Source organism: Theropithecus gelada, chromosome 7b (assembly GCF_003255815.1).
Source record: "Theropithecus gelada isolate Dixy chromosome 7b, Tgel_1.0, whole genome shotgun sequence".
NCBI classification, from domain to species: Eukaryota; Metazoa; Chordata; class Mammalia; order Primates; family Cercopithecidae; genus Theropithecus; species Theropithecus gelada.
In genome coordinates, this window is record NC_037675.1 from 3,193,787 (window position 1) to 3,214,495 (window position 20,709).

The following is a 20,709-nucleotide window of genomic DNA, read 5'->3' on the forward strand; positions in this document are numbered from 1 at the left end:
AAAATGCCATTCTTCCAGCTGCTTAGGCTTAAACCTCTTTCTTTCACACCCTTCATCCAATCCACAAGCATATCATGTCAACACATCCTTCAAAATATATTCAAGTCCAGCCATTTCTCACTACCTCTACCATCATCTCTCTCCTGTGTTCCCACAAAAGCCTGCCAATTGATCTCCTTGCTTCCACCCTTGCCTCTACTAGTCACTCCCAACACAGCAGCCAGAGTATTGCTATTGAAACGTACGTTGCCACTGGGCACAGTGGTCCATGCCTGTAGTACCAGCTACTCAGGAGGCTGAGGCAGGAGGATCACTTGAGCCCAGGAATTTGAGGCTGCAGTGAGCCAGGAATGCACCTGAGGATAGCCACTGCACCCCAGCCTAGGCAATACAGTGAGATCCCATCTCGAAAAATAAGATAGTTTGTTTTCAAATTTTTTAATATACGTTAAGTTCTAGGGTACATGTGCACAACGGGCAGGTTTGTTATATATGTATACATGTGCCATGTTGGTGTGCTGCACCCATTAACTCGTCATTTACATTAGGTACATCTCCTAATGCTATCCCTCCCCCTCCCCCCACCCCACGACAGGCCCCGGTGTGCAATGTTCCCCTTACTGTGTCCAAGTGTTCTCAATGTTCAATTCCCACCTATGAGTGAGAACAATTTTAAAATGTTAAAGCACACATCACATCATGTCCCTACTCTCTTCAAAACCCTTCAACACCATCCCATCTCCCTCAGAGTGAAATCCCATCTTTCCCACAGCCTCCACAGCCGGGATGAAGGCACTGCCCCCGTCTCCTATGCCTCTCTCTCACCCAGTCTGTCCAGGCACACAAAGGCCTCCTTACATTCTTCAGGCATGCTGGTCATGCTCCATCCCGAGCCTCTGCAGTCACCATTCCCTCTGCTTGAAACATTCTCCCACCAGATCTCGGTGGGCTCACTTCCTCACTTCTTCAGGCCTTTAATCCAATGTCACTTTGTCAGGAGCCTTCCATGACCATTCTACATGAGATACCAATCCCCAACCCCACCGTCAATCTTTATCCCCTTACACTGCTTTATTTTCTTCCCAGCACTTATCACCACCCAGCATATATTATATAATTGTTCATTACCTTATTGTCTTTTTGTAAATTCCAGTGTGTTTACAGGAAGGTAATCCACCATTAGAAAGGAGGAACAAGCCAGGTGCAGTGGCTCACGCCTATATTCCCAACACTTCGGGAGGCTGAGGTGGGCTGATCATCTGAGGTCAGGAGTTCGAGACCAGCCTGACCAACATGGTGAAACCCCATCTCTACTAAAAATACAAAAATTAGCCAAGCATGGTAGTGTGCACCTGTAATCCCAGCTACTCAGGAGGCTGAGGCAGAAGAATTGCTTGAACCCAGGAAGTGGAGGTTGCAGTGAGCTGAGATCATGCTATTGCACTCTAGCCTGGGCAACAGTTCCAAAAAAAAAAAGAAAGAAAGGAGGAGGAACAATTTGACAAGCTCATTTGTCCAGAGTTAAGATTGTTCAAGATAGTCACAGATTCCCAAGAGGGTTTATTATGAATCAAACATTTTGCAAATATGTAAATTTTTGTTTCACTTCTTAAAATTTTAGAGAGACCTTCAGTGGTCACAGGACTTCGCGAGTGGGAAGGGGTCTACCTAAAGTGCCCTTGTCTATGAATCCTGGATCCCTGTAATGGCTGATTAAATTAAATATTTTATCAGTGGGGAGTGTCCATTGGCCGATGTCCCATAAGGTCATTTGTTTTGAGGATGGGATCAGTGTGACACCAGAGGAAAGAAAAGGCTAGCTCTGAGAACCATAGGGAAGAGGTAGGTACAGGGTGGGCCTGAGTCTTAAGAAAAAAAGACACAAAAGGCTGGGCACAGTGGCTTACACCTGTACTCCCAGCACTTTGGGAGACTGAGGCAGGTGGATCACTTGAGGTCAGGAGTATGAGACCAGCCTGGCTAACATGATGAAACCTTGTCTCTACTAAAAATACAAAAATTAGCCAGGTGTGGTGGTGCACGCCTGTAATCCCAGCTACTCAGGAGGCTAAGGCAGGAGAATCGCTTGAACCCAGGAGGCAGAGGTTATAGTGTGCTGGGATCGCGCCACTGCACTCCAGCCTCAAGCCTGGGCGACAGAGCACAACTGTCTCAAAAAAAGAAAGAAAAGAAAAGAAAAGAAAGGAAAGAAAGAAAGAAAAGCAAAGGAAAGAAGATAAGAAGATACTGGCTAGGCACTATGGCTCGTGCCTGTAAGCCCAAGCAAGAGGCTGAGGCAGGTAGATCATTTAAGGCCAGGAGTTCAATACAAGCTGGGCAACATGGCAAAACCCCATCTCCACCAAAAAAAATTAAAATTAAAATTAAAATTAGCTAGGAGTGGTGGCACATGTCTGTAGTCCCAGCTACTCAAGAGGCTGAGGTGGGAGGATTGCTTGAGCCTGGGAGGTTGAGGCTGCAGTGAGCTGTGATTGCACCACTGCACTCCAGGGTAAGTGACACAGCAAAACCCTATCAAAAAAAAGAAAGAAAGAAAAGAAAAGAAATCTAAAAAAAGAAAATACAACTCTGTGAACAAACTGAAATACCATTGAATTGTACACTTGAAATGGGTAAATTGTATGGCATGTGAATTATATCTCGATAAAGGTGCTATCTTTTTTAAAAGATAGAAAAAGACAGAACTGGAGGGAGTTGGGATTATACAAGACAATAAAACTGACTGGGACAAGTAGAAACTAGGCATTGGCAGCAACTGCAGTTTACACAGAGGTGACAATTTAGATACAAACTGATACTTTGTAACCTGTACCCCCTTTACATTTCCTTATTTGCAAACAGATCTCAGCAATAACCTGGCACCACACTTTGTTAGAAGGAAACAGGACCCAGAGATTTGAGAAAAAGGGGGACAGGACTCCTCTTGTTCACACACCATCCTGGTGTGTTCCTCCCAGTGAACTTTGTAAATGCATCGTCTCTTGGTAGTAGGGGACCCTAAATTTAAGCAAGAAGCCAGCAGCCTCAGACCTGCTATGAACCAAGCCTCAACTCCCGATGCAAAGGACCCTAGAAAACAGTGTTGGCTGGGCACGGTGGCTCATACCTATAATCTCAGCACTTTGGGAGGCCGAGGCGGGTGGATCACCTGAGCTCAGGAGTTTGAGACCACCCAGGTCAACATGGTGAAACTAAAAATACAAAAGATCTCTAAGAAAGATACAAAAAAATTAACCGGGTATGGTGGTGCACACCTCTAGTACCAGCTACTTGGGAGGCTGAGGCAGGACAATCACTTGAGCCCCAGAGGCGAAGGCTGCAGTTAGCCGAGATCACGCCACTGCACTCCAGCTTGGGCTACGGAATGAGACTCCATCTTGAAAAACAAAAAGAAAACAGAAAGTGGCCATTCCACAGGTTCACTCTTTCTTTGGTGGTTTTGAGGGTGCCACCAGTCTCATCTACCATAGACAACCTACAGTTCCAAAGCTTCCTAAACTGACAGGTCTAGAGGGACACAAAAAGCATGCTATTACTCTTAGAGGCATCTCTATGGTTGCCTTAGATCAACACAGAAGTTTAGGAGCTGGTGAGTCAAAGAGGTGCTAAAGTTTCTCTTCCAAGTGTTCTGTTCTTATTCCCCTTTTCTTACATACACACACACACACACACACACTCTCTCTCTCTCTCTCTCTCTCTCTCTCTCTCTCTTCTCTTTCTCATCCTCTCTCCCCCTATGTCTTCCTTCAAGGTACACTTTCTCTCCCTCTCTTCTCTTCCCCTGTCCTCTCTCTCTCTGTCTCTGTCTCTCTCTCCGCCCCCTGACTCTCCAGATCCTGCTCCCTCCCTCATGCCTCTCTTCCTCCCTCTTCTCTCCTTCCCCTCTCAACAGATATCTGGGTGTACTCTTTCACCGTAACTGCCCAGACCTGAGGGAAGCCAGCCTTCAGCAGAAAAGTAGGGCCCCAGCCGAAGCAGCCCTTCACCAACAATCCAGCATGGCAACAGATCCAATATCCAGGTGTTCTATATGTGCCTACTGTATGTCCCTGGTGATCCAAGGGAATGATACGGAATAACATGTCCCTATGTGCCTTTCTACAATCAGACAAATGGAATATTAAGAGCCTTCACAGAGTGAAACGTTTACAGATAAAATGGTGTGACATTTGGAATTGGCCTCAAAATAACACAGGGCAAGAGGAAGAGAGCAAGGAGGAGATACATAAATGAAACAAGATTGACCATGTAGCCAGGCATGGTGGTATGTGCCTGTAGTCACAGCTACTCGGGAGGCTGAGGTGGGAGGATTGCTTGAGCCCAGGAGGTAAAGGCTGCAGTGAGCCTTGATCGCGCCACTGCACTCCAGCTTGGGTGATAGAGTGAGACCCTGTCTCAAAAAAACAAAATACTAAAAACAAAACAAAACAAAAGACCATGAATTGATAACTACTGAATCTGAGTGAGTACACAGAGGTTTATCATATTGTTTTTCTATATTTGTACATTTCAGCACAATAGGGACCCACCCCTTTGCTAGTAGACTTTATGGGTCCAACTAAGGTAACCACCAAGATCACACACCCATCAGGATGGCTATTATTTAAAAACAAAACAAGGCCAGGCGTGGTGGCTCACACCTGTAATCCCAAAACTTTGGGAGGCTGAGGTGGGCGGATCACATGTCAAGAGATGGAGACCATCCTGGCCAACATGATGAAACTCCGTCTCCACTAAAAATATAAAATTTAGCTGGGTGTGGTGGCACGCACCTGTAGCCCCAGCTACTCAGGAGGCTGAGGCAGGAGAATCACTTGAACCCAGGAGGTGGAGGTTGCAGTGAGCCAAGATCACGTCACTGCACTCCAGTCTGGCAAAAGAGCTAGACTCTGTCTCAAAAAAAACAAAACAAAAAAACAAAAAACAAAACCAATAATAACAAGTGCCAATGAGGATGTGGAGAAATCAGATTCCTTGTGCATCACTGGTGGGAATGCAAAATGGTGCAGCTGCTATAGAAAGCAGTTGGCAGTTCCTTAAAACATTAAACAGAATTACCATATGATCCAGCAATTCCACCTCTGGGTGTATATACTCAAAAGAATTAAGAGCGGGGGGACACAAGATATTTGTACACCCATGTTCATGGCAGCATTATTCATAACACTCAAAGGTAGAAGTAACCCAAGTATCTGTCAACAGATGAAAGGATAAACAAAATGTGGTATATACATACAATGGAATATCATTCAGCTTTAAAAAGGAAATTCTGACACATGCTACAACAGACAAATATTGAATGATTCCACTTATATGAGGTCCCTAGAGTAGGCAAATTCATAGAGACAAGAAGGAGAATTGTGGCTGCCAGGGGTTAGCAGGAGAGAGAGGGGGAGTTATTGTTTAATAGGTACAGAGTTTTAGTACGAGATGATGTCAGGTTCTAGAGATGGACAGTGGTGATGCTTGCACAACCGTGAAAGTATTTAATGCCACTGAGCTGCACACTTAAAAATGGTAACTTTTGATATATGTATTTTATCATCAAAAAAAAAAAAAAAAAACAAAATCCAGGGAACAAAAAAATCTCATGTCCAAACTCTTGGCTTTTTAAGGCCAGCTCAGGTCAGCCTAGACATCATACCTTAGAGAGGATCTCAAAACAAGGGTGTGGCGAGCGTTGCTAGGGGAGCAGAGCTGCAGAGAAAGGAAAAACTTCTACCTAGGCACATGGTCTAGAGTCCAAACACCACCTAAGGAAAGAAGAAAAACAAAATGTTTTTTAAGTGGGTCTGAAGGTAAATGTTAGAGTAAGGAAAGATAGTTTAAAAAACTAATAATAATAATTCAAGTGTAAGACCCTGAGAAAAATCCTCAAACATAAATTCAAGCAGGCCACAAATGTAATCAAAGACAAAACTCTTCCCAGCTCCACGTCTGCTCCCCTCCCTCTATTATAGGATGGTGGTTCAGAGCACAGACTCTATCTGGGTTCAAATCCTAGTTCTACTACTTACTAGCCGTGAGACCTGGGGCAAGATTCTTAATCTCTGTCTGTTTCCCCATATGTAAAATGGGCTATTACAGGGATAAAATGAGTTAATAGTTACAAAGCTCTTACAACACTGCCTTTCACATAGCAAATACATGTTTGTTAAGTATTATGCCACCAACCTCAGTGGCCAGCAAGCTTTCCCTCATAAGTTTTCAGAGTGCCCCAGAAATTGCTGGCCAGAAGCATGGAGAAAGGACAGAAAGACAAGGGAAGTAAAGCCAGGTTTAGTTTACCCCTCCACACAACTATTCCCCCAGTGCTCGGGATGCCCGCTGAAGCTGAAGAAGCAGAGGGCCAAGCAGGGGCCAGTGGGGCAGGTGAGCTGCAGAAATCATGGCGGGGGCAGATAGCAGTGTAGGAAGAGGTCAGCACAGAGCAGGTGATGAGAATGAGGGACAAAATGAACAAAGTCGGCAGAACCCTTTTTTTAAAACTAGGTGGTCCTCAACTGTAGCTGAACATGAGGATCACCTTGGGAACTTTGGAAGCTACTAATACTTGGCCACTACCCCCCTAAGATTCAGATTTAATTGACTAGTGTTGAGAAATACTGGTTAATAGCCCATCAACTACATATACCACAAATTACGTAATAAAAGGACTCATTCCCTGAATTTCTCATTCTGCCTGTTCTCACCCTAATCCTGCATTCCCTCACTTGACTTCATTTTTGTCCAATTTTGACAGACCAACATTTAGTTTGGATTCTAAATAGTAATACAGACAATATTAATGTAAAAATGTAGAAGGAAAGGGAAAGAAACCAATTATCTCAATTCTACAGAAAGAAACTACAGAAAACTATCCTGGTAGTTTTTCCTTTTTTTATTTGGACTTTCACATTTCAAAACATAAACTAACAAGCAGACACTGTGCTGTCCAAATGAGGACAAAAGTTAGAGATCAGGGCCAAGGGGTGTCTTAGGTCTGTTGTCCAATAGTAAATAAATTGGGAGGTGCTCCAATGAGTATACCTGGTTATTTACTCCAGATTAACCTTAGTTCCTCTGGCCACCAGTTTCTGTTGGGTTATCCAGACAGTCTCTCTCATATGTGCAATCATGCAGTTTGGCTGCAGAATGGCTAACAAACCTGACTGTCAGTCTTCACTTCCAGGCTGACTGCTTCTCCCAGGTCACCCTAATCACACACTGATGCTTGGATGTATAGGAATTTTACAGTTTATAACACATTCTTCACACAGCACAAGGAACTCACCAGTGAGTGAACTAAGACTGGCACTCAGGCTCCTGCCTGCCTCCAAGGACCAAGCTGCCCTTGTACTTTGAACTCCGAACAGGCAGGTCAGTTTTCACATTTCAAGTTTCCCAACACACTCATCTTCCCAAGCTGCTACGGGATAGGGCACAAATTTTCCTTCAATTTGGTATTGAGACATTCACCATAGCCCTTGCCATAATGATACACCTTAGAGTGTTGTAAGACCAAGATTAGACAATATTGTTCTAGAGCATTGTTCTAGATTAGAGCTTCTTCCAACACTAGAAAGATTCAGGACTATCGGAGCGAAAGAGACTCTAGGAAACCATTAAATTTAAACCACTTACTTTACAAGCAAGGAAACTGAGGCCCACAGAGGAGAGGTAATCAAATAAGAAAAGGGACATAAACTGAAGAGTTTTTATTACTGTGGAAGATTCCTGTTATTCCTGGCAAGGTCACAGGGCCCTTGTGTGCCCTTCCCATCAGAACAGCTGAAGTCACCTACTCACAGTTACCCATTCAAATCTCTCCACCAAATATAGGGGATACGGCTTATTTAACCCTCAGACCAGTGCTTCTCAGCCCTGGAGTGATCCTAATGCCTAACTCCAGCTCAGACCAATTAAACCAGAAATTCTAGAGGTGGAGCCACCAAAGGATCCCCAAAATCCATACCTTCCCCCATGGATTCCTTAAACCCTCTCCAGCCCGAGGGGCTTTTGCACTTGCTCTTTTCTCCAATCTGATTGCTCTTTCCTCAGATATCTGCATGGCTACCTCTCTCACTTCCTTCAGACCTCTACTCAAAGGCCATTTAATCAATGAGATTTCTCTGACTTCTCAATTTAAAATAGAAAACCTGCCTCCCCACTAAACCCCTCATCCATCATCCCTGCTTTATTTTTCTCCATAATACTTTTCACCATCTCTTATATTTTATCTTACTTATTATCTATAAATGCATACAAACCAGAATGAGCCCCATATGAGTAAGATTTGTGTTTATTTTGTTCCTTGTTATATTCCCAGTGCCTAGAATAGTGCCTGGTACATAGCAAACCATGAGATGTATATTCTAAATGAAGACATCAGGAACACAAATCTCAAAATATGACTCATACCAAAAGATCATAAAGAAGCAGCCATTTGGTTGATTATACCAAAAACACTTCTTCACCGATCTCATCTTGGCACAACCCTTATCAAAAACAGGACAGAAGCCTAATGAAACAGAACCCATTCAGAAATACTTTCAGAAATAAGTATTTCTAGTAAATTAATCCAATCCAATGGGTTTGTTCATCAAAGACAATTTGTTCTGAGAAATAAACATACAGAAATAGAAAATGAAGTTGAAAGGTGATGGAACAAATGGCTTTCAGATACCATTTTAGCATATGTGCAGATTCAGAAGAAAGCCTGAGAGCACTGACAGCTGCACTCAGACAGGAAGAGTTTTCAGCAGACCAGAAAGAATAGACAGGCTCCTCTCCTGGGATTACAGCCCGCGAGATGAAGGTGCCATCTGGGATACTACTGCCTGCTTATCCCCAAACCCCCCAACCTGATGAACACCTTCAGCGACCTGAGGAGGACCCTTCCTTTTCCTTTCTCCTACTTATAGCCCACCTGCTAACTGATTTAAAACCACTGACAACACTTTAAACTCTACCACATTGGGAGCACTGGAAGCCTTTGTCAAGGCAGCCACACAGCAAGTCTCACTGATGTCATCTGTTCTGTTCCATGTCTGCCGACTCCCTGTCCTTGCTCTTTCCTTGCCCTCTCTGATCTTTCCCTACTTGGTCATCCTGCAAGTTTCTTTAAGACTAATCCTTCCCAAACACCATTTTTATCAGGTCACTTACTTTGCTCAAAAACTTCCTGGGCCGGGCGTGTTGGCTCATGCCTATCATCCCAGCACTTTGGGAGGCCAAGGTGGGTGGATCCCTGAGGTCAGGAGTTCGAGACTGGCCTGGCCAACATGGCGAAACCCCATCTCTACTAAAAATACAAAAAATTAGCCAGGCGTGGTGGCACATGCCCTGAAGCAGAAAGAGTAGATGTAGCTGCGAAGCAGATGATGGCAGGCCATTGCTAGGTCTTTGACTTTGACTCTTAGATGAAAGGCTACAGGAGGATTGGAATAGAAGAATGATATGCTCAGACCAATATTTTATTTGTTGGAGGTGGGTTGTTTTGGTTTTTTTTTAACCACTTATCCTCAAATTCTATCAGACTGACATTTTAAAAGGATCACTCCCCTCTGCCTATCCATCTCAACTATCATTAGGAAGAATTACAAGAATTTCTTCTTGAATGTTCCCAACTTTTCTAAACTGAGCACATATTATTTTTTAAATGAGTGGGAAAAAAAAACAATCTCCCCAATCCTTAAAGACTTGGCTCAAATTCCAACTCTGCCTCAAAACCCCTGTAACAGGCAGAGCTAGCCCACACCGTACCCTATGCCCCAGCCAGCAGGACCACCAAGGTGGGCCCAGAGTCAGCAATGAGGTGGTACAACAACATTCACTGCAGGAGCTGATATGTATGAATGTTTCTTTTGTTGCCCTCACTTTTCTCCTCCCATGCAGAATTGTGTCCCTTCAGACACTCTTGCCCCCAAGTGCCTGCCTGGGTCCCAGTCTTCCTCTCAGTTGACTTAATTAATTCCTGGTAATTAAAGCTACTGTTTGGTGATGATGTACTAAGAGTATGACCTCTCCCAGGGGGTGTAAATAATTTAAAAAAGGACTCTAAGATGGAAATGCAAAAGCCTTAGACTCAGAGGAATGATGGAATGACAGGCACTGGGGTTCATATTTTGTGGATAGGAGGCCAGCTTCTCCTAAAAGGTATAGCACTTAGGTAGGAAGCAGCGTCAAGGAGAGACAAGTAAAGTAATGAAAGATGAGAATACTTCATTGCCACCACCTCTCTCCTCCCAAATAGCCATTCAATACATTTTGGGTACTAGAGAATGTTACCTCTCCCAGCCATCTCAGAGGTTGACCTGTATGCCAGTAACCACCACCCTCAGAAAGAAAAGCCCCCTTAAGACACTTCTGGTCTGAAAGCAAATTATTCTCTAATTGCTTTCAGTGGGGGAAATCCTGGAAGGCAAAGTTCATCTCACATGATTCTTTTATGCTCTACAGAGCACCAGCTCTGGATTGGGTCCACAGTTGCTTTTATAAGCAATTGTGGAATACCGATCTTAATTAGAATGTTTACTTATATTTAAAATCTTGAGGGTGTTCCTTTAGCAAGGCAAAGGGCATAGGGAGACTATAAGAAGAGGCTTTAAGGTAGGTATCTACTGTAACTGAATTGGCAAAAAAAAGAGTAGAATGCTGTTGCAAAAAGGCTCCACAAAATTTTATTTATTTAGTTAGTTAGAGACAAAGTCCCACTCTGTCACCTAGACTGGAGTGCAGAGGCATAATCATGGCTCACTGCATCCTAGACTTCCCAGCCTTGGGTGATTCTCCCACCCCAGCCTCCCAAGTAGCTGGGACTGAATACAGGTCTGTGCCACCATGCCCAGCTTTTTTTTTCTTCTGTATTTTCAGTAGAGATGGGGTTTTGCCATGTAGCCTAGGCTAGTCTGAAACTCCTGGGCTCAAGCAATCCACCCACCTCAGCCCCCAAAAGTGCTGGGATTACAGGTGTGAACCACCTTACCTGGCCTCCCCAAGACTTTAAATACAAGTAAACATGCTAATTAAGAATAACAGGCCAGGCGCCATGGCTCTCACCTGTAAGCCCAGCATTTTGGGATGCCAAGAGGGGCAGATCGCCTAGCTCAGGAGTTCAAGACCAGCCTGGGCAACATAGCAAAACCCCATCTCTACAAAAAAAAATTACAAAAAATTAGCTGGTATGGTGGCACATGCCTGTGGTCCCAGCTACTTGGGTGGCTGAGGTGGGAGGATCACCTAAGCCTGGTTGGTCAAAGCTACAGTGAGCCATGATCACGCCAAGACACTACAGTCTAGACAACAGAGTGAGACGGTCTCAAAAAAAAAATTTTTTTAAAAAGGATTAATGGCTGGGCACAGTGGCTCACGCCTGTCATCCTAGCACTTTGGGAGGCCGAGGTGGGCGGATTGCCTAAGCTCAGGAGTTTGAGACCAGCCTGGGCAACATGGTGAAACCCCATCTCTACTAAAATACAAAAAAAAAATAGCCAGACATGGCAGCGTGTGCCTGTAGTCTCAGCTACTTGGGAGGCTGAGGCAGGAGAACTGCTTGAACCCAGGAGGTGAAGGGTACAGTGAGCTGAGATCATGCCACTGCACTCCAGCCTGGGTGACAGAGTGAGATGCCATCTCAAAAAAAAAAAAAAAAAAAAAAAAAAGGATGAATGGCAGCCAGGCACAGTGACTCACACCTGTAATCCCACATTTTGGGAGGCCGAGGTGGAAGGATCGCTTCAAGTCAGGAGTTTGAGAACAGCCTGGTCAACACAGCAAGACCCTGTCCCTACAAAAGAAATAAACAAATAAAACTAATCAACCAGGCATTGTGGCCCATGCCTGTAGTCCCTACTCTGGAGGCTGAAGTGCAAGGATTATTTGAGTCCAGGAGGTCAAGACTATAATGAGCTATGAATGTACCACTGCACTCCAACTCCAGCCTGGGTGACCTCTTGAAGAAGAAAAAAAAAAAAAAAAAGAATAATGACCATGACCAGGGACAGTGGCACACCTGTAGTCCCAGCTACTGGGGAAGGTAAGGGCCACATGCTGTGGCTCATGCCTGTAATCCCAGCACTTTGGGAAGCTAAGGTGGAAGGATTATTTGAAGCCAGGAGTTTGAGACCGGCTTGGTCAATATAGCAAGACCCCATCATCGCTACAAAAATAATTTTCTTTTTTAATTGAGACAGTCTCACTCTGTCACCCGTGCCAGAGTACACTGGCATGATCTTGACTCACTGCAACCTCCATCTCCCAGGTTCAAGTGATTCTCCCACCTCAGCCTCCCGATTAGTTGGGACTATAGACGCACACCACCATGGCCAGCTACTTTTTTGTATTTTTAGTACAGATGGGGTTTCACCATGTTGGCCAGGTTGGTCTCAAACTCCCGACCTCAAGTGATCCACCCACCTCAGCCTCCCAAAGTGCTGGAGTGAGCCACTGTGCCCAGCAAAAAAAAAAAAAAAAAAAAAAAAAAATGTTTAAGGGAGGATCATTTGAGCCTAGGATTTCCAATCCAGCCAGGGCAATGTAGCAAGACTCCTATCTCTTAAAAAAAAATCTAATATTTTTAAGGGCCTAAAGATTTACAGCCTTAATAAAGTATTAAATGGTGAAGTAGTTTTTATAACCTCAGCCAGTTAAGTTCAAGTCTGGGGAGAATAACAGCACAAAGGCAGATAGCAGCCCAGCCACACAGACCAGAGCTTTGGCTGGGCAAGTCCAGAAAAATCTGAACTGCTCAGTGCCCATCCCTGGGTCCCCTTTTCTGAAAATGCCAAAGTTCTGCCTCAAATGCGTCATCAGGCCCTACAATGTCCCTGAGATGGCTTACAGTTACAATGGACACCTATCTTCAAAACCTCTCTCTGTAGTCTCACCCTGTCCTTTGGCTTGTAAAGGAATACTCACAATTTCAGGAACTGAACTGACAAAAAAAGTAGAATGTTGTAAACTACAGCAAACCAGGGGGATAAAAGCGGAGCCAGAGTACACTCGGCTGGCTCACATTGGCTCTAGCTTGCCAAGGGCAATGTGGGTAAAATGTTCCTGCATCCAAAGACTGGCTATAAGGAGCAGCCCTCCACCTTGCCCCTAGTATGAGCTAAACTCCTAAAAGGTGGGAAATCCCAGGAATGCATGTGAGGGTTACACATGGCAACTCTCTCTCTTCACAGTCCCTTGATCCCCAGGTTGTAACATCAAGGCCTCTAGAATCCCCATGCTGGTGTGTGAGAGACTGAGCCCAGTGGTCCATAGGAGGTAGCCCAGAGCCACACCAGAAAAGGAGTGATTTCTTTAGAAACACCCCTAAAGAAAGCAACCAACTAATGAAGCTAGAAGCCAAATCATACTCTATTCATCAGCTCCTCCCAGATGGGTGCAGCCCTGCCTCTCTGAATTCAGGGACTATCCCAATCAGAGGTGCTAGCCTAATCCACCTGTTTGAATGCATATCTAACAAAAGCATCTTATCCTGAGAGTGACAGAGGAGGCCAATTCCAACATCATACATCTCTATAGGGACATAGTTCTAGGCAGCTTTTGAGTTTTTGCTTTAGGGCATACAATGTTTGTCTCCAAAATGAAACTAGGCTTACAGGATGCTTGTTTGTTTTTGTAAAGATGATATATACATGTCTGTATAAAATTCAAATGATAGGAAGAAAATATAAAGAACAAAGTAAAAACCACCCCACCCTTCCACTCAGGTAAGATCTTACTGTAAACTCTGTCCTTACAGAGAAGCAAGTCTATTCTGAGTTAGACCTGGGATATAGGTCTCGTGTTCTCTGGATGAGTCTGTGGATTTATTTTTATGGAGGAGGACCCTTAATGCCACCTCTGGACTACTCAAAAAAGTTTCAGGCTGGGCACAGTGGTGACTGTCTATAGTCTCAGCTACTCAAGGCAGGAGGATTGCTTGAGCCCAGGAGTTTGAGGCTAGCCTAGGCAATATAGAGACCTCATCTCTTAAAAAAAAAAAAAATTTAAAAACACTTTTTTAAAGTTTTCAAATCTCAGCCAGGTGCAGTGACTCACCCCTGTAATCCCAGCACTTTGGGAGGCCGAGGCAGGAGGATCACTTGAGGTTAGCAGTTTGAGACCAGCTTGGCCAACATGGTGAAATCCCATCTCTACTAAAAATACCAAAAAAAAAAAAAAAATAGCTGGGTGTGGTGATGGGTGCCTGTAGTCCCAGCTACTTGGGAGGCTGAGATCACTTGAACCTGGGAGGCGGAGGGTGCAGTGAGCTGAGATCGCACCACTGCACTCCAGCCTGGGCAACAGAGTGACACTCTGCCTTAAAAACAAAACAAAACAAAAACTCAGTTTTTGCAATAATCCTAGACCTCTCAAAAATAAAAAGTTAAAGTCATGCAGTCCCCCTACCCCACCACACATACTGATTGGAGACCAGATGTTAATCTGTTCAGCAGACATACTCCTTTTCTTCACTCAACACAGTGGCAGTCGTTCTACAATCTATCACACACATAGACATTATCACCCTTTTCATCCCCCAGAGTGTGTTGATGAGAGAAAGGGAGACACCAATACCTCCTTTTTTTTCCTGCCTCAGCCTCCCAAGTAGCTGGGACTTTAGACGTGTGCCACCACAATCGGCCAATTTTTGTATTTTTAGTAGAGATAGGATTTCACCATATTGGCCAGGCTGGTCTCGAACTCCTGACCTCAAGTGATCCACCCACCTCGGCCTCCCAAAGTGCTGCTGGGATTACAAGCATGAGCTATCGTACCCAGCTGCCCATTATTACCTCTTGATGTAACACTTTCAGAATCTGAAATGGAAAAGGTAAGGAACTTAACCAAAGTCACGCAGTGACCAGAGGACAGCCCATAAGTGCTGACAGCTTTGAGGAATAACTGTCGTGGCACCAAACTCGAAAGGTATTCATTAACTTTTATTTCAGCCACAAAAAGGATCAAATGTGTCATTTCAACAAACACACACACACACTTTCCCTGCTGTTAAACAGAAGCAAATGGTTGGCTGAAGTAGCACTCTGATCCTCTGAAAACAGTTCCCAAAAGGAATTAGCTAATGGATATCACATCCTACACCCTTGGAGCAAGCAAAGGGAGGCCCCTGGACCAGATGCCCACAAATGAAAACACACAGATTTTGGGTACATGCAATTGCTCTACCTCAGGGACATCAACATTCAGAACTCTCTCCTATTCAGGATGTTCCTATTTTTTAAGAAAAGAAAGTTTAAACAAATTTACATGTAAATATAGGAATAAGGCCAGGCATAGGGGCTCACGCCTGTATCCCAGCACTTTAGGAGGCCAAGGCAGGCAAATCACTTGAGGTCAGGAGTTCAAGACCACGCTAGCTAACATGGTGAAACTCCACTCTACTACAAATACAAAAATTGGCCGGGTGTGGTGGCGCATGCCTGTAGTCCCAGCTACTCAGGAGGCTGAGGCAGGAGAATCACTTGAACCTGGGAGGTGGAGGTTGCAGGGAGCCAAGATGGCATCACTGAACTCCAGCCTGGGCAACAGAGTGAGACTCCATCTCAAAAATAAAATAACAAAATAAATTAAATTAAAGCTCACCATGATCTGGCTGAGTGGAGGGTGGGAATTATTTTCTTTTCTGTCTCCAATGTGTAGGGAAGATAAAGATCCTAAACCAGTGTCTCCTTCACATGCAGCCAAAAGCCCTCTACCCCCTCCAAGAGTTCACAGACCTCTGTTCCCAGAACAACTTTCAATGCATCTGCCCACAACCACTGCTAGCCACAATTTATCCACACTACTTAGAATCTGCATACCTTCTCCATTAACCTAATTCTATGGAACACTCCTTTCTGATATTTTATTTCTGTTATTTCTCCCATTCCTTAAGTTTCACAAATACAGGATCCCACATAAACAATACAGAATCATTCATTCTATCAATTAATAATCATTGCTGACTACACTGAATAGAGCTTGAGGAAAGATTATGTTAACAGAAAGGGTTTGTTTTCATGGAGCCTGAGAAAAACAAACAGGAATTGAGGAGCAAGTGTTTGTTAGTATGTCCCAGCCCTGGCCAGAGAGAGGGGAGCAATGGCCAGAGGACAGAAACATCTGTCATTCTGCAGTTTCATTCCTCATGGTCAGTTAATATCCTAAGTTTATTCATGAGTCTCTTCCAAGTTTGGTTAGTGAGTCAGTCTCTCTGGATCCGATCAGCTCTGAGTACCCTACAAAACTAAATTTCTGGTCTACGAAGCAGAGAACCAGATCCTGAAACATAGTGATGCCCCCCAAACAAAGCCACCCCATGATAACATCTATCTCCACTCTCTAACTGCAACGCCTATCATGGGATGTATGTGATGTATCTAAGACTCTCTGGTAGCTCCCCATGGCTTACAGAATAAAATCCAAACTCCTTGACCTGCCTTTCACAGCCCCAAATTAGCTTTCCAGCCTCACCCCGAAACAATGGGGGCTACCATGGCTCCATGCTTTCATACCTATGACTCTATCTACCTAGAATATTCTTTGCTCAATCTTATTTGCCTGTGAAACTCCTATTCTTCCTCCAAAGCCCAGTTCGAAAGTCACCTCCTCCCTGAAGTCTTTCCTATTTACCCAGGGATTTCATTCTTACTGTTTCAAATAGCTCTTTAACCACAACTGTGCTAGAGAACTTAAGTACACTGTAACTCATCCTTTAAAATATCTGAGCTCCACTGGATACTCTGAGCTCCTGGAAGAAACTCACTATGTATTCCACAAGCATGAAATGGGAGCTTGACGTTGAATGACTGATCACATGGAACATGGCATTAAGTTATTAAGAGACGATAAGAGGAAAAAAAAAGTCCCACAAAATTCAAGAAATAAATTATCTATATATTTAATCTCATTTAAAATGACAATATGGCTGAGACACAACGTGGATATTTCAAACATTTAAATAATAAAACCAAAGGCCTGTCTGGTGGCTCATGTCTGCAAGACCAGCACTTTGGGAGGTGGAAGCGGGAGGATCACTTGAGGCCAGGAGTTCAAAGCCAGCCTGGGCAGCATAGTGAGACATTGTCTCTAGTTTTGTTGTTGTTGTTGTTGTTGTTTGAGACGGAGTCTCGCTCTGTCACCCAGGCTGGAGTGCAGTGGCTTAATCTCAGCTCACTGCAACCTTCGCCTCCCAGGTTAAAGCAATTTTCCTGCCTCCACCTCCAGAGTAGCTGGGACTATAGGCGTGCGCCGCCACGCTCAGCTAAGTTTTATATTTTTAGTACAGACGGGGTTTCACCATGTTGGCCAGGCTGGTCTTGAACTCCTAACCTCAGGTGATCCATCCACCTCAGTGTCCCAAAGTGCTGGGATTACAGACATGAGCCAACACATCCAGCTTGTCTCTAGTTAAAAAAAAAATAATAATAATAAAAATGTTTAAAATAATAAAAGCAACCAACACTTGAACCCAGTGCTAAACTGTTTACATGACTTAATCTGTACAACAACTCTATGAGATAGGGACTTTCATCTGCACTCAAGATGAGGAAACTGAGGCACAAGAGAGGATAAATAACTCAAGATCATTTGGTTTGCAAGTGACAGGAGCAAAATGCAAACTTCAGTGGTCTGGCTCCAGAGCCAGTGGGCTCTGAATTCAGGCAGACGTGCTTTGAATCCAGGCTATGTTACAAATATGGCTTTGAATAAGTCATCCATCCCCATTGCGTTTATTTCTTTGTAAAATGGGTATGATAACCTCTTTCTCTTAGGGTGTAGAGAGGACTAAGTTAAATATAATAATGTATGCAGAAGTCTTTAAAATTGGTTCTCCCACCTGGCAGGTACTCCATAAATGCTAATTCATTTTTGCCTTCCCTTCCTAAAAGCTAGATGAAGCAGACTCACAGAGGCAAAGGATCTCCCCCAGACTGCTTGAGGCTTTTCCAAACAGATCAGGTAGTTAAGCCACTCAACCCAGAAAGCCTTGCCTTACCTGCTTATCTCAAAAGTCCATTCCCTGCACAGGGGCTAGAGACCTTTTAAAATGTAAATGTCATGTCATTCCCTTAAACTCTTCAAAGGTTCCTAATTACACTGGAGATACAAACGAAACTAAAGAGGCAGGCATTCTGCCCCCAAGGCCCCACTGCTCTAACTTGGCCCTAGTCTCCAGACTAATCTCCCCTCTCCCTTTCCCCCTCCAGTCCCACAGGCCTCTTTCACTTCCTCCTTGCTACAGTCAGCTCCACACATGGTTAACTCTTAACCCTCCTTCAGATCTTGGCCTAAACGTCACTTCCTCAGGGAAGCCTTTCCTGAGCCCCCAAATCAAATCAGTCTCTTAACCCTCTCTTCATAATTCTCTCCTTATACTCACCGTAGTAAATTATTAGTTTACCACTTCCTTCAAAGTTTTACTCGAAAGACACCTTCTTAGGAAGCCTTCCCAGGCCACCCTAATAATATAAATTCAACTACCACCCCTGATACCTCAGATTCTCCTTCCCTGCTTCCTTTTTCCCCTTAGCATTTCACACTTTTTAACAGACCATATTTTTGTTACATACTTTATTTATTGTCTTCTCCCCCACTTCCATGAAAGCACCACAAGGGCAATCATTTTTGCTTTCTTTGTTCACTGTATCTAGAACAATGCCTAAGACATATTTGTTGACAAATATTTGTTGTTGAAAAAATTTCCACGACTATTTATTTATTTATTTTGAGATGGAGTCTCACTCTGTAGCCCAAGCTAGAGTGCAATGGCACGATCTCAGGTCACTGCAAACTCTCATCTCCCAGGTTCAAGCAATTCTCGTGCCTCAGCCTCCCAAGTAGCTGGGATTACAGGCATGTGCCACCACACCCGGCTAATTTCGTATTGTTTTAGTAGAGACGGGGTTTCACCATGTTGGTCAGGCTGGTCTCAAACTCCTGACCTCAGGCACTCCACCCACCTCAGCCTCCCAAAGTGCTGCGATTACAGGCGCGATCCACCATGCCCGGCCACGACTATTTATTGTTAGACTTTCCCAATGGCTAACAACTAAAACATGGTATCTTTCTAGCTTACCACTGTACAGCCAACACTTAGCTCAGTGCCTGGCACATAGTAAGTGCTCAGTAAAAATTTATTTAATAAATCAAAGCCACAACTAGTTGAAAAATTGGAAAATGATCAAAATGGACGCACTAACACCACACTTCTGCCTCTTTCACTGTGTAATGTAACAGTGAGGTTGAGGAAACAGACTACTGAAACACCACCAAGCATCCACCAGGCCAGGAATCTGTCTGTCCACATCCTCTGCACTCTGCCATACCGTGCACTACCCTGCACCCGGGACAGAAGCATCCTACAAAGGCCCTCCATGAACACAGGCTTGAACTCAAGTGGGCAAACCATAAGCCAAACACCACCTTACCCCCCAAGTCCCATTCTTCTACTGCCAGTCCTATTCTAGACTAGTCCTGGATGCCAAACATGCTTCCCCGGGTGGGCCTGTGGACTTATTCCAATCCAGGACCTTTAATGCCACCTTTGGCTTACTCAAAAAATGGTTTAAAATCCCTAAACAGCTTCAATAATGCTGCAGTTCTCAGGAGCAGGCATACCTAAGGTCATACGGACCCCTCCCCCTCACAAACGCTGATCCAAGGCCAGGAGGCCATCTGTCCAGCAGACGCTCTTCTGTCCTCCCTCAGGTCACACTGAGCCTCCCGTCAACCCCCTCGTTGGCAGGAAGAGCCCTTGCAGAGAGATAATTTTCACCCTGATCAACATGCCTGGTCACCCCTGAGGACCCCAACTCTGGAGCTCTAGGAATACCTGTCTGCTCCCCGAGAAACCTTCCCCAGGGTCAGAACTTGGGCTCAAGGGAGGGGAGGACTGAGGGGCGCCGAAGAGGGTCGTTCCCCGAAGTGTCTGCCCCGTGACGGCGACAGCTCTCCGGGCGGCGGGGACGGTCGGGCTGACAGGCCGTCCCAGGGGGAGAAAGTGGCACCGTTATCCGTGCCCGGGCGGGGGGCTGCGGGCTGTCGCCGAAGGCGGCCGCACGTCCCGCCCTGCGCGGAAGACAGCAGCGTGCCCGGCCTGCAGAGGAGCGGCGGTCGCAGCGGCGGAAGGGGCCGGCGCCCGACGGCCGGGGGCGGGGTGGGGTGGCGGCCTGGGCCCGCCAGGCGGCGGTCGGGGGAAGTGGCTGCCGCCTCTGGCGGCGGGCAGGGTCCGCCAGGCTGCAGGGCAGGGCCGCGGCTCCAGCTCGGGCTCGGTCCCGGCTCCGATCCTCCCAGGCCCAGGCTGGGGCTGCCCCGGCCCGCAGGCCCTGCTTGGCCCCGCTCGGCCCGGCCCCCGGGGGGCGCTTACCTGGCGGCTACGGCGGCGACTGTAGGCCCGGGTCTCGGCCGCGCGCGTCCCCAGCGCCGGCTGCGGGAGCCACAACATGGCGACGGCGGTGGCGGGCGGGGCTGCGGCTCCGGGGGCGGAGCGGGGGCGGGAGCCGGCTTGGCGGCGGGACCTGGCTGGGGCTGCCGCGGGGAGGAGCGGGGGCAGGCGGAAGGCGACTCGGACCTGGGCACCGGCCCAGGACGGTGCGGTTGAGGGGCTGCCCCGGCCTGGGCCCGGCCTCCCGCCTCCCGCCCGAGGCGGGCTGCGCGGCGCAGGCCCGGCGACAGCGACGACGGCGGCGGCGGCGGGTAGGGCGGGGCGGGACGGGA

At 45.8% G+C, this 20,709-nt stretch overlaps 1 protein-coding gene across 1 annotated transcript in view; it reads right to left on the reverse strand.

The window, feature by feature from the left end:
- Positions 1-20,442, reverse strand: part of ZNF592 (zinc finger protein 592) — a 56,851-nt gene extending 36,409 nt beyond the window's left edge. The window contains exons 1-2 of the mRNA XM_025392236.1: positions 20,360-20,442; positions 5,666-5,774 (exon numbers count right to left, since the gene is read on the reverse strand). The gene's annotated coding sequence lies outside the window, so the exon portion shown is untranslated. The remainder of the gene's footprint in view (positions 1-5,665; positions 5,775-20,359) is intronic.
- Positions 20,443-20,709: the final 267 nt, after the last annotated feature.